The sequence below is a fragment of the Chiloscyllium plagiosum genome, chromosome 39 (genome assembly GCF_004010195.1).
Source record: "Chiloscyllium plagiosum isolate BGI_BamShark_2017 chromosome 39, ASM401019v2, whole genome shotgun sequence".
Lineage (NCBI taxonomy): Eukaryota > Metazoa > Chordata > Chondrichthyes > Orectolobiformes > Hemiscylliidae > Chiloscyllium > Chiloscyllium plagiosum.
Window position 1 is genome coordinate 17,755,076 of NC_057748.1, and position 13,588 is coordinate 17,768,663.

A 13,588-nucleotide genomic window follows, 5' to 3' on the forward strand; every position below is an offset into this window, starting at 1 on the left:
CCGGTTTCCTCCTACAGTCCAAAGATGTGCAGGTCAGGTGAATTGGCCATGCTAAATTGCCCGTAGTGTTAGGTAAAGGGTAAATGTAGGGGTATGGGTGGTTGCGCTTGGGCGGGGCGGTGCGGACTTGTTGGGCCGAAGGGCCTGTTTCCACACTGTAAGTAATCTAATCTAAACTTCAAGAGTGCCCTGAAGGGATTAAACACACCCACTCTTTTATGGTGAAGGAGAAATGATGGTGTAGTGGTAATGTCACTGGACTAGTAATCAAGAAGCCCAGGTTAATTCCTGGGTTCAAATCCCAGTATGCAGCAAGTGGAATTTATATTCCTAAATGCAGAATTGTAAAACTAGACTCAGTGATGTGACCATGACAACTATCATCTGTTGTTGTAAAAAATACATCTACTGTCTTTTTAGGAAGGAAATCCACTGTCCTTGTCTGGTCTTGCCTATATGTGACTTCAGAACTTCAGCCATGTAGTTAGCTGCGATCTTCTAGAGTAGGCCATTCAGCCCCATTGAGTCTGCTCTCAATGAGACCATGATGAATCTGTTAATCCTCAACTCCATTTTTTTGCCTTTCCCCAATAACTTTAGTGATTAAAAATGTGTCAATCTCAATCTCAGCCTTGAATACACATAGCGACCCACTCTCTGCAGCTCTTTGTGCTAAAGAATTCCATAGATTGGCCACTCTCTGAGAGAGTGTGGTGGCAGCACGGTGGCTCAGTGGTTAGCACTGCTACCTCACAGCACCAGGGTCCCCGGTTTGATACCAGTCTTGGGCAAATGTCTGTGTGGAGTTTGCACATTCCCCCCGTGTCTGCGTGGGTTTCCTCCCACAGTCCAAAGATGTGCTGGTCAGGTGAATTGGTCATGCTAAATTGCCCATAGTGTTAGGTGCATTAGTCAGAGGGGAAATGGGTCTGGGTGGGTTACTCTTTGGAGGGTCAGTGTGGACTGGTTGGGCCGAAGGGCCTGTTTCCACACTCTAGGGAATCTAATCTAATCAAAAAAGAAGAAATTCCTCCTCATCTCTGTCTTAAATGGATGATTCTTTATTCTGGGATTATGTCCTCTGATCCTTAACTCTCTCACAGGGGAAACAACATTTCTGTACCTACCCTATCACGTCTCCTAAGAATCTAACATGTTTCAATAAAGTCACCTCTCACTCTTCTAAAAGCCAATGAATACAAATGCAATTGTCCAAACCTCTCCTTATAACTCAGTCCCTCTATACTTGGTATCAATCTAGTGAACCCTCTCTGGACCACCCCCAATGCCAGTGTATCTCCCCTCTCAGGAATCTAAAGCTTTTTACAGTATTCTAGCTCTGGTCTGATTAGTGCCATGTACAGACTTAGTAAAACTGCTCTATTCCCTTTGAAATAAAGAACAATATTTCATTTGCCTTCCCGATTATGCTCTGAACTTAGATACTAACTTTTTGTAAACCACGCATTAGGATCCCCAAATCCCTCTTTTCTGTTTGCAGTCTTTCTCCAATTAAATAATATTCTGCACCTGTATTCTTGCTGCATGACCTCACATTTCTCCACCTGCCAAGTGCCAATATTCCATCTGCCCACTCACTTAACCTGTCTATTTCGATCTCCAGAATCTTTGCATTATCCTCGTTCCTTGCCTTACCATCTATTTTTGTGTCATCCTCAAATGTGGCTATAGTACATTCACTTTCCTCCTCTAGGTCAATAACATATTTTGTAAATAATTGTGGCCCCAGCATGATCCCTGTGGCAAAACAGTAGTTATGGGTTGCCAACTGAAAATATCCCTCTTAGGCTAACTCTCTGTTTTCTATCAGTTAGCCAATCCTCCATCAATGTTAATATACTGCTTCCTGCATATGGACTATGATCTTACTAAGTAGCCGAATGTGTAATACTTCACCAAACACCTTTGGAACATCCAAATACATAACACACTTCTTCCCCTTTATCTATTCTGCTTGATACCTCCTCAAAGAGGTAATAATTTTAATATTAATGATTATTATTAATAATGTTAATGACCAGTGTTAAGCTAACTGATCTGTCTTTTATCTCCCTCCCTTTTTAAATAAAGATGTTACATTGATGACTTTCCAATCCTTCAAGACTTCCTCAGAATCTAAAGATTCTTGGAAGATTACTAGCAGTGCATCCACTATCTTTGTTTCTTTCCACAGATGCTGCCAGAGCAGGTGAGTTTCTGCAGCATTTCCTGTTTTTGTTTCAGATTTCCAGTATCCACAGTTGAGGTGGCAGGGCCGCTTGGTGGTCAGCACTACTGCCTCACAGCACCACAGACTGGGTTCGATTCCAGCTTTGGGCAACTGTCTGTGTGGAGTTTACACATTCTCCTGTGTCTCTGTGGGTTTTCTCTGGGTGCTCTGGTTTCCTCCCACAGTTCAAAGATGCGCAGGTTAGAGTGAGTTGGTCATGGGAAAATGTAATACAGAGAAAGAATAGGGAAGTGTGGATCTGGGTGGGCTTCTCTTCAAAGGGTCAGTGTGGACTCAGTGGGCCGAATGGCCTGCTTCCACACTGTAGGGATTCTATACTTCTTTATTTTATCTCAGTAGCTACTGCTTTTAATATGTATGCCATAAGATCCAGGGGACTTGTAAGACTTGCCTTCATACATTTCCCTCACCCTTTTTCTCATGATATTATTGTAACTTTATTTATTTCCTCTCCTCCTTTTGTGTTTTCAATATTTAGTAATTTTAGAATGCTATTTGTGTCTTCTACTGTGAAGCCTGAAGCAAAATATTCAACTCCTCTGCTATTTCTTGGTTCCTAGTCATTCCAGTTCTAGCCTTGTTCTAACTAAGTTCACTTTGGTTTTGGTCCTTTTTATATATTTAAAGAGGCTCTTGCTACCTATCTTAATATTCCTTGCAAGTTTACACTCAAAATATGTCTTCTGACTTGATTTTGGTAATTTGATCGAGGTGCATAGGTTAGTATGAGATGAAATAAATACAAAAACAGTGAGTGATCTGGGATTGGAAGAATCGGAAGAATTCAATGGGTGGAAGAAAGAAATAATAAGCAATAGAAATGAATGGTAGGTATTGTCTATCATCCCCCAACAGTAGAGTGGGACAGAGAATAAATCAGGAGCTAATGAGGTCATGTTACAAAGGCAGTACATTAATCATGGGTGACTTCAGTCTTTTCGTAAACATGGATAATTCAGGTTGGCAGAGGTAGCTGTAAGGAAATATTCATTGAGTGTATTCAGGACAGTTTCCTAAAATAGTGTGATATAGATGCAGCTGAAAATGTGTTGCTGGAAAAGCGCAGCAGGTCAGGCAGCATACAAGATGCAACCAGGGATCAGACTATTTTTGATCTTGTGATGTGCAATGAGGCAGGTTTAATGAATAATGTCACTTTAAAAGATCACCTCGGAAACACTGACCATAACAAGATAGAATTTGTGATTTGGAGGTGCCGATGTTGGACTGGGGTGTACAAAATTAGAAATCACACAAATCATCAGGTTATAGTCCAACAGGTTTATTTGGAAGCACTAACATTTGGAGCGCTGCTCCTTCTGATGACACAGCCACCTGATGAAGGAGCCGCACTCTGAAAGCTAGTGCTTCAAAATAAACCTGTTGGACTATAACATGATAGAATTTAGCATTCAGTTTGAGATTAAGAAACTTGGATCAGAAACAACAGTACTAAACTTAAATAGGGATAAATACAAAGGAACGGAGATGGCTAGAGTGGACCAGGAAAGGGGTATAGCAGCAAAGACAGTTGAGGAATAATGACAAACATTTAAGGAAATTGTTCACAGCTCACAGCTAAGACACATCCTAGTGAAGAGGAAGGATTCTGGGAAAAGGGGGAGCCAGTCACGGTTAACCAACACTGAATTGAAAGAAAATATATGTGAACGAAAAGATTAGTAATAAGCCAGAGGATTGGGAAAGTTTAAAAAACCAACAAGAAATTACCAAAATCAAGTCAGAAGACATATTTTGAGTGTAAACTTGCAAGGAATATTAAGATAGGTAGCAAGAGCCTCTTTAAATATATAAAAAGGACCAAAACCAAAGTGAACTTAGTTAGAACAAGGCTGGGGACATAATGACTAGGAACCAAGAAATAGCAGAGGAGTTGAATATTTTGCTTCAGGCTTCACAGTAGAAGACACAAATAGCATTCTAAAATTACTAAATATTGAAAACACAAAAGGAGGAGAGGAAATAAATAAAGTTACAATAATATCATGAGAAAAAGGGTGAGGGAAATGTATGAAGGCAAGTCTTACAAGTCCCCTGGATCTTATGGCATACATATTAAAAGCAGTAGCGACTGAGATAAAATAAAGAAGTATAGAATCCCTACAGTGTGGAAGCAGGCCATTCGGCCCACTGAGTCCACACTGACCCTTTGAAGAGAAGCCCACCCAGATCCACACTTCCCTATTCTTTCTCTGTATTACATTTTCCCATGACCAACTCACTCTAACCTGCGCATCTTTGAACTGTAGGAGGAAACCAGAGCACCCAGAGAAAACCCACAGAGACACAGGGAGAATGTGTAAACTCCACACAGACAGTTGCCCAAAGCTGGAATCGAACCCAGTCTGTGGTGCTGTGAGGCAGTAGTGCTGACCACCAAGCGGCCCTGCCACCTCAACTGTGGATACTGGAAATCTGAAACAAAAACAGGAAATGCTGCAGAAACTCACCTGCTCTGGTAGCATCTGTGGAAAGAAACAAAGATAGTGGATGCACTGCTAGTAATCTTCCAAGAATCTTTAGATTCTGAGGAAGTCTTGAAGGATTGGAAAGTCATCAATGTAACATCTTTGTTTAAAAAGGGAGGGAGATAAAAGACAGATCAGTTAGCTTAACACTGGTCATTAACATTATTAATAATAATCATTAATATTAAAATTATTACCTCTTTGAGGAGGTATCAAGCAGAATAGATAAAGGGGAAGAAGTGTGTTATGTATTTGGATGTTCCAAAGGTGTTTGGTGAAGTATTACACATTCGGCTACTTAGTAAGATCATAGTCCATATGCAGGAAGCAGTATATTAACATTGATGGAGGATTGGCTAACTGATAGAAAACAGAGAGTTAGCCTAAGAGGGATATTTTCAGTTGGCAACCCATAACTACTGTTTTGCCACAGGGATCATGCTGGGGCCACAATTATTTACAAAATATGTTATTGACCTAGAGGAGGAAAGTGAATGTACTATAGCCACATTTGAGGATGACACAAAAATAGATGGTAAGGCAAGGAACGAGGATAATGCAAAGATTCTGGAGATCGAAATAGACAGGTTAAGTGAGTGGGCAGATGGAATATTGGCACTTGGCAGGTGGAGAAATGTGAGGTCATGCAGCAAGAATACAGGTGCAGAATATTATTTAATTGGAGAAAGACTGCAAACAGAAAAGAGGGATTTGGGGATCCTAATGCGTGGTTTACAAAAAGTTAGTATCTAAGTTCAGAGCATAATCGGGAAGGCAAATGAAATATTGTTCTTTATTTCAAAGGGAATAGAGCAGTTTTACTAAGTCTGTACATGGCACTAATCAGACCAGAGCTAGAATACTGTAAAAAGCTTTAGATTCCTGAGAGGGGAGATACACTGGCATTGGGGGTGGTCCAGAGAGGGTTCACTAGATTGATACCAAGTATAGAGGGACTGAGTTATAAGGAGAGGTTTTGGTCAATTGCATTTGTATTCATTGGTGTTTAGAAGAGTGAGAGGTGACTTTATTGAAACATGTTAGATTCTTAGGAGATGTGATAGGGTAGGTACAGAAATGTTGTTTCCCCTGTGAGAGAGTTAAGGATCAGAGGACATAATCCCAGAATAAAGAATCATCCATTTAAGACAGAGATGAGGAGGAATTTCTTCTTTTTTGATTAGATTAGATTCCCTAGAGTGTGGAAACAGGCCCTTCGGCCCAACCAGTCCACACCGACCCTCCAAAGAGTAACCCACCCAGACCCATTTCCCCTCTGACTAATGCACCTAACACTATGGGCAATTTAGCATGACCAATTCACCTGACCAGCACATCTTTGGACTGTGGGAGGAAACCCACGCAGACACGGGGGGAATGTGCAAACTCCACACAGACATTTGCCCAAGACTGGTATCAAACCGGGGACCCTGGTGCTGTGAGGTAGCAGTGCTAACCACTGAGCCACCGTGCTGCCACCACACTCTCTCAGAGAGTGGCCAATCTATGGAATTCTTTAGCACAAAGAGCTGCAGAGAGTGGGTCGCTATGTGTATTCAAGGCTGAGATTGAGATTGACACATTTTTAATCACTAAAGTTATTGGGGAAAGGCAAAAAAATGGAGTTGAGGATTAACAGATTCATCATGGTCTCATTGAGAGCAGACTCAATGGGGCTGAATGGCATACTCTAGCAGATCACAGCTAACTACATGGCTGAAGTTCTGAAGTCACATATAGGCAAGACCAGACAAGGACAGCGGATTTCCTTCCTGAAAAGACAGTAGATGTATTTTTTACAACAACAGATGATAGTTGTCATGGTCACATCACTGAGTCTAGTTTTACAATTCTGCATTTAGGAATATAAATTCCACTTGCTGCATACTGGGATTTGAACCCAGGAATTAACCTGGGCTTCTTGATTACTAGTCCAGTGACATTACCACTACACCATCATTTCCCCTTCACCATAAAAGAGTGGGTATGTTTAATCCCTTCAGGGCACCCTTGAAGTGTTCCTATTGTCCACCCGCTACAGCCAATTTTGAGTGGCTTTGAGAGACTGGCCTCAGGAAGATGATGAGCCGTATAAGAATGATAGAATTCCTACAGTGTGGAAGCAGTCCATATTGATCCCCTGAAAAGCATTCCAGCAGTTTTCTGTTTTAGTTCACAGGATGCAAGTGTCACTAGTCAGTCCAGCATCTATTACCTATCTGTAATTGTCCAGAGGTCAGGTGTGAGTCAACCATGTTGTTGTGGGTCTGGAATCAGAGTCACATGTAGGCCCAGACCAGGTAAAGATATCAGTTTCCTTCCCTAACGAGCATTAGTGAACTAGATAGGTTTTTCCTGACAATCGAGAGACTGGTCTCAGGAAGATGATGAGCCGTATAAGAATGATAGAATTCCTACAGTGTGGAAGCAATCCATACTGATCCCCTGAAAAGCATTCCAGCAATTTTCTGTTTTAGTTCACAGGATGCAAGTGTCACTGGTCAGTCCAGCATCTATTACCTATCTGTAATTGTCCAGAGGTCAGGTGTGAGTCAACCATGTTGTTGTGGGTCTGGAATCAGAGTCACATGTAGGCCCAGACCAGGTAAAGATATCAGTTTCCTTCCCTAACGAGCATTAGTGAACTAGATAGGTTTTTCCTGACAATCAATTCATGGTCATCATTAGACTCTTAATTCCAGATTTTCTTCATTGAATTCAAACTCCACCATTTGCCAGCATTTGAACTCAGGCTCCTAGAACATTACTTGGGTCACTGGATTAACAGGTTCAGTGATAATAGAACTAAGGCATTGCCTCCCTCTATAATCCTGGATTTCCCATGGTTAATCCACCTATCTCTGGACACTATGGACGATTTAGATGGCCAATCCACCTAGACTATACTGTCCAGCAGAGTTGGTTTTGGAATGATGAGCACCTTGATGCTGGGCAAGGTTGGAAGAGGAACCTGCTGTGGAATCATTTTTCTTGCCACTGGATTTGTGGAATCCTGTGACTGCACCAGTAATGGTATTCTTCATTGCCTGCTAATAGGGTGTCCAAGTCTCTGGCACATTGACGCTTGCATTTATGTAGCACTGTTCATGTGATTAAAATAACCCACAGTGCTTCACTCCAAGTGAAGATATTAGGATAGGTGACCAAACAGGTGAAAATCACACAATAACAGGCTCTAGTCCAAAGGTTTATTTGGAAGCACTAGCTTTCTGCACGATGCTCCTTCATCAAGTACCACAGTGACCTGATGAAGGAGCAGAGCTCTGAAAGCTAGTGCTTCCAAATAAACCCTTGGAATATAACCTGTTGTTGTGTGATTTTTAACTTTGTCCATCCTGGTCCAACACCAGCTCCTCCACATCTTGCCCAAACAGTTGAACCACAGAGCTAGGTGTTAAGAAAGATTTTAAAGTGGAAGACAAACTGAGGATCTTTAGGAGGGAATGCCACAACTTTGCGCATTGACAACTAAAAGCTTTTGCCATTGGCAACAAAGCAATGACAATCAGAGGTGTGCAAGAGGCTAGAATTGGAGAGGTCAAAGGGGGCTCTAAGCAATGGGAGATGAGGACAGGTGAGGCCATGGAAGTAATTGATCACAAAGTCAGACATATCAAAATGGAGATGTTGGCAGGCTGGGTGCTAAGGCAGGCCCATGAGAACAGCAACATTGAGTGAATGAGTTCCACATAGGACCAGCTCGGAGGGTCACCGGACCCGAAACGTTAACTCTGATTTCTCTCCGCAGGCGTCGGCAGGCCTACTGAGCTTTTCCAGCAATTTCCGTTTCTGTTTAGAACAAGAAATGTTTTGACACAGAATAACACCACGCCCACAGGAATCAAATAACACGCTGGCGGGCTTTACAACAGAAACAATACTGTCGCCGCCCAATGAGAGTGTGACTTTTGGAAAAGAGTGAAAAAGCTGTGCAACGAAACTGAGGGAGCCCCAACATTTGCAAAAAAAGTAACTGCTCAGCAACGTTCCCCTGAACATTGTGTATGACAGGTTTGACGGGTACCCTTTGCAGTCCCTCTCTGGTTGCTGTAATCCATGTGTCTTCAATCCCTCTTGTATACAGCCTCCTCATTCCCACCACGGCGTTTCCCCAGATGTATTGCCAGCACACACTTCCACAAGTTCGCAGTGCAGCAACTTCACATCAAATCACACCCAGTGCTTAAATTAGCTTGAAAGCCCTGAAGTATTTCAGTTCCAGCAAGTCAATTAGGCAGACAGCGAGCCTGTCTCTACCAAGATGAACATCTGCTTCTGTGTCTCAGGAATCTAATAAATTAAATCATCCTAAACCCCTAAACCTCTCATATTTTAATCTCAATGCTTTGAGAAGTCATTTGATACCTTTTCAGTTGCACAAACAGGATTGTCAGAGACCATAACCACAGTCAATACAATGAGATAGTGACCAACAAATCCAAGAGTGTTTCTTGATATTTTGGATCCAGAAAGTGAGTAGGGTGTGGAGGCTGCTGTTCAATGGAGTGCTCAAGGTTCTGATTCAGTCCCAACAGCTTTGGGTCTTCATTGAAAACCAGAGGCCTAATGACATTATTGCTAGACTGTTAATCCAGAGAGAGAGAAAGTGAGGACTGCAGATGCTGGAGATCAGAGTCAAAATGTGTGGTGCTGTAAAAGCACAGCCGGCCAGGCAGAATCCAAGGAGCAGGAGAGTCGACGTTTCGAGCATAAGCTCTTCATCATGAATGAAGACCGGTTGTGTTTTTCCAGCACCACACTTTTTGACTGTTAATCCAGAGATCCATGTATTGTTCTGGGGACCCAGATTCAAATCCATCTACAGGAGATGGTGGAATGTATATTCAATAAAAATCTGGAATTAAAAGTTTAATGATAACTATTGTTGATTGTTGGAAAAACCCATCTGGTTCACTAATGCCCTTTAGGATTGGAAATTGCCTTCCTTACCTAGTCTGGGCCTACATATGAATCCAGACCCACAGCAATGTGGTTGACTCTTAACTATCTTCTGGGCAATTAGGAATGGACAATAAATGCTGGTCCAGCCAGAGATCCCCTCATCCCACGAATGAATAAAAAAGTATAAATAAAGCACATTTTATTGCTGTTTAGCCTCCATCCTGGCACATCCATCGCCTAAACTCTCAGGTGGGGCCCACCGTTCTCTGATCAGAGGGCTGGTGAGGCTAACAACAAGAGTGGGGGCCATGTTTTCTGTGTCGCCCCTGTCCCTCATGCACAATATTGGGCTGGGTTCAATGGAAGTGGCTCTCTGCTGTCAGGCTGAACTGAAAGCAGGCTCATTGACTCTGGTGGGGATTGAATGAAGGGACTCTCTGGCACTGAGTCGCATGGAGGCGGAACCAGCAGGGTGTGCGCAAACTGGTAGTAGTAGAACTCAGGGAGGGGGCCTAGTCAAACTGCAGCCTCTTCCCCCAAGGGGCTTTGCAACAGTCCCTGGGTTTCACAAGCTGGGAACGCTTTAATGAATCGGGAAAAGGATTCGCAATGTCATTATCGGAGTTGTTAAATCATCAGAGTGCAACAACTAACTACGATGTGGCCTTTGGAGTGTTTGCAGATGAGGCTGGGAAAACCAATGGGCTGTGATGGACCTCAGAATTGGGCCGTCTATGCCCTGCTGAGGAGACCTTGTTCCACATGCAGTGTTTCCAGAGGCCATTGGTTGATTATTTAAATTAAAATAACATAGGGTACCAGCACTGGATACCGATGCTCATTTGAAGAGCTGGTGCAGACACAATGGACTGAATGGCCTCCTCCTGAGCTCGTTGTGGTGGAATTTCCTGATGGAAAGCTCCATCTTTGCTTCACAGTAAAGCGACAAAAACCCACAGAGGAAAGTCAGTTTGAATAGAAAATAACACTTGAACATGCTGGACCACTGCACTGAGGTAAAAACAAGTTGGACAACAGGTATCATTTACAAATGTAATGGTTATTCCATCTGCCCAGGAGGAGATTGTACCGATTAAAAGTAGTTCTTTTTATATAGTCCATTCTCTCATCCAAATCTGGATAATTCAAACTCCATTCTTTTTAACTCTAGATTCCCATTTTACTGTCACTTACGTTGACGTACGTCTGACATTTCCCATCACAAATGGGAAGCCCTGCAGTGATGATCCTGTAGAGTAAACCATGAAGAGACAGTCTAGGCGAGTGACCACTGACCACTGTAAAATCTCACATGAAGCATCTCAAATTGGACCCTAAAAACGTCACTTGAAGACAATGACTGCCTTCTGAACTCACCCGAATTAATCCAAATATATTTCTATTCATTCTTTCATTCATTCTAGCCAGTATTTATGGCCTATCCTTCATTACTCAGGGCAATTCAGAGTCAACCATATTGTTTCATGGTCTGGCATCACACATAGGCCAGACCAGGTAATGATGATAGGATTCATCCCTAATACTGAACCAGATGGGCTTTAATGACAATCAATATGGTTATACAGCTATCATTAAGCTGGCTTTTAATTCCAGTTTTTATTAAAATTGTGCTCAATTTTCACATCTGTCATGATGGATTTGAACTCATGCTCTTGGTACTGACAGTTGTCTCACCTTTTCTTTCATTGTACAACTCCCCCTCCTCCTTTCCTGACTAATTTCTGGATAGCACCTCCCAAACCTGTGACTTCTACCACCTGGAAGAACAAGGGCTGAGGTTAGATGCAAATTCTGTGCTTCCCAGTTCGCGTCCAAGGCACACACCATGGGTGTACCCACAGCACATGGATTGGAATAGTTCAAGAAGATGCCTCACCATCATCTTCTGAAGAACAATTAGGGATGGGCTTTCCCAGGATAGCAAATGTCCCTGGGTTTTATGTTCTTGGCTGAAGAGAGTGATGTTGTTGCAACCTATTCCCTAATCATGACAATTGCAAGAGAGCCAGATTTCCAACAATTACAAAAGTGGAAAGGGTACTGATTAACTCTGTTGCAACTCTTTAGTTGTTATGACCAAGTCTAACTCTGCTTTGATCAACTCTAGTTCACTGCCTTGGAGAAATCAAGGGGGAATAATAAGTTCTCTAAGCTATAAGCAAATTCAAAATAGGCACAAGGTTTGAGTGTAAACCTTTTGCTTGCTGACAGCCTGCATATCAAGATATGTCAAATCTAACAAACATAAACAAGCCAATTTGACAGCTTGAATGACTTGACAGATTTTTTAAAGTATAGATAGAAGCGCAATCAGGATTATTCAGTAAGTATTTCCCAATTGTGGAATGAGTAGATGTTTTATTAAAAAGTTAGACACGTGATTCCACTCCCAAAGCAAAATATGGTTGACACTAAACTAGCCCCTGAAATGACCCAGTGAGGTGCTGTGCTGGAACAAATTAGAATTGCACAGGCACAAGAGGAAGACAGCAGCTCCTCGCCAGCTTCCCGGGGCAACTGGGGACGGGCAAAGAGGACCGTGTCCTGGAAAGCACTCCATTGCTCAGTTGCTGAATCCAATTGAGAGAAAACTCAAAGGGGAAGGGATGAGTAACAACTTGCCAGTTAAACAGACATCCGTGAAAAAACTTTTAAGAAATTAGACCAAATCTTCCATCTGCTCACACCTTCAAAGCCCCAACCCTTGCCCTCACCCACCCAACCCCCCCCCATCAGGTTGACCGTCCAGTGAGAAATCCTTTTGAAACCTGGTGTGTCGGTTTTGGACTAGGGTGGACAAAGTTAAAAACCACATACCAGGTTATAGTCCAACAGGTTGATTTGGAAGTACAAGCTCTCAGAGCTGCTTCTTCATGCGAAGGAGCAGCGCTCCGAAAGCTTGTACTTCCAAATAAACCTGATGACTAAAACCTGGTGCTGTGTGATCTTTAACTTTTGAAACCTGGACATTGGTACATTGGGCTGCCTCAGCCCTGAACGTGTTAAAGTATCACTCTATGTGATGAACAAATTGTCTGACTATTGAGGCTGTGTTTGAAACATATTAGATGTCTATGCTCAATAGATACCAGTCTTGTCTTGAAGGTGCTGCCACCTGCAGGGGAACAGCTACACAACAATCAGCTCAACCTCCAGGATTTCAACTGAAGCCTGGGGGAAATTCATCCTCTTGTAGCTACAAGTAAACTAAACACACAGCACAAACCAAACATAGATTTGCCTAAAACCTTAGTTTTGATTTGATTTTATTGTCATGTGTACTCAAGTACTAAGTACAGGAGTATAGTGAAAAGATTAGAATGTCACCGCACGAGGCATCCTCTTAGGTTCAAGCCCAGTCGCTCCAGTCTTTCAGCGTAAGGTAGTCCCGCCATTTCGGAATGGCAGGCAGTGACCAGTGGGGTACCGCAGGGATCAGTGCTGGGACCACAGCTTTTTACAATATATATTAATGATATAGAAGATGGTATTAGTAATAACATTAGCAAATTTGCTGATGATACTAAGCTGGGTGGCAGGGTGAAATGTGAGGAGGATGTTAGGAGATTACAGGGTGACCTGGACAAGTTAGGTGAGTGGTCAGATGCATGGCAGATGCAGTTTAATGTGGATAAATGTATGGTTATCCACTTTGGTGGCAAGAACAGGAAGGCAGATTACTACCTAAATGAAATCAATTTAGGTAAAGGGGCAGTACAAAGAGATCTGGGTGTTCTTGTACACAAGTCAATGAAGGTAAGCATGCAGGTACACATGTAGTGAAGAAGGCTAATAGCATGCTGAACTTCATAACAAGAGGGATTGAGTATAGAAGCAAAAACATTCTTCTGCAGCTGTACAGAGCCCTGGTGAGACCACACCTGGAGTACTGTGCGCAGTTCTG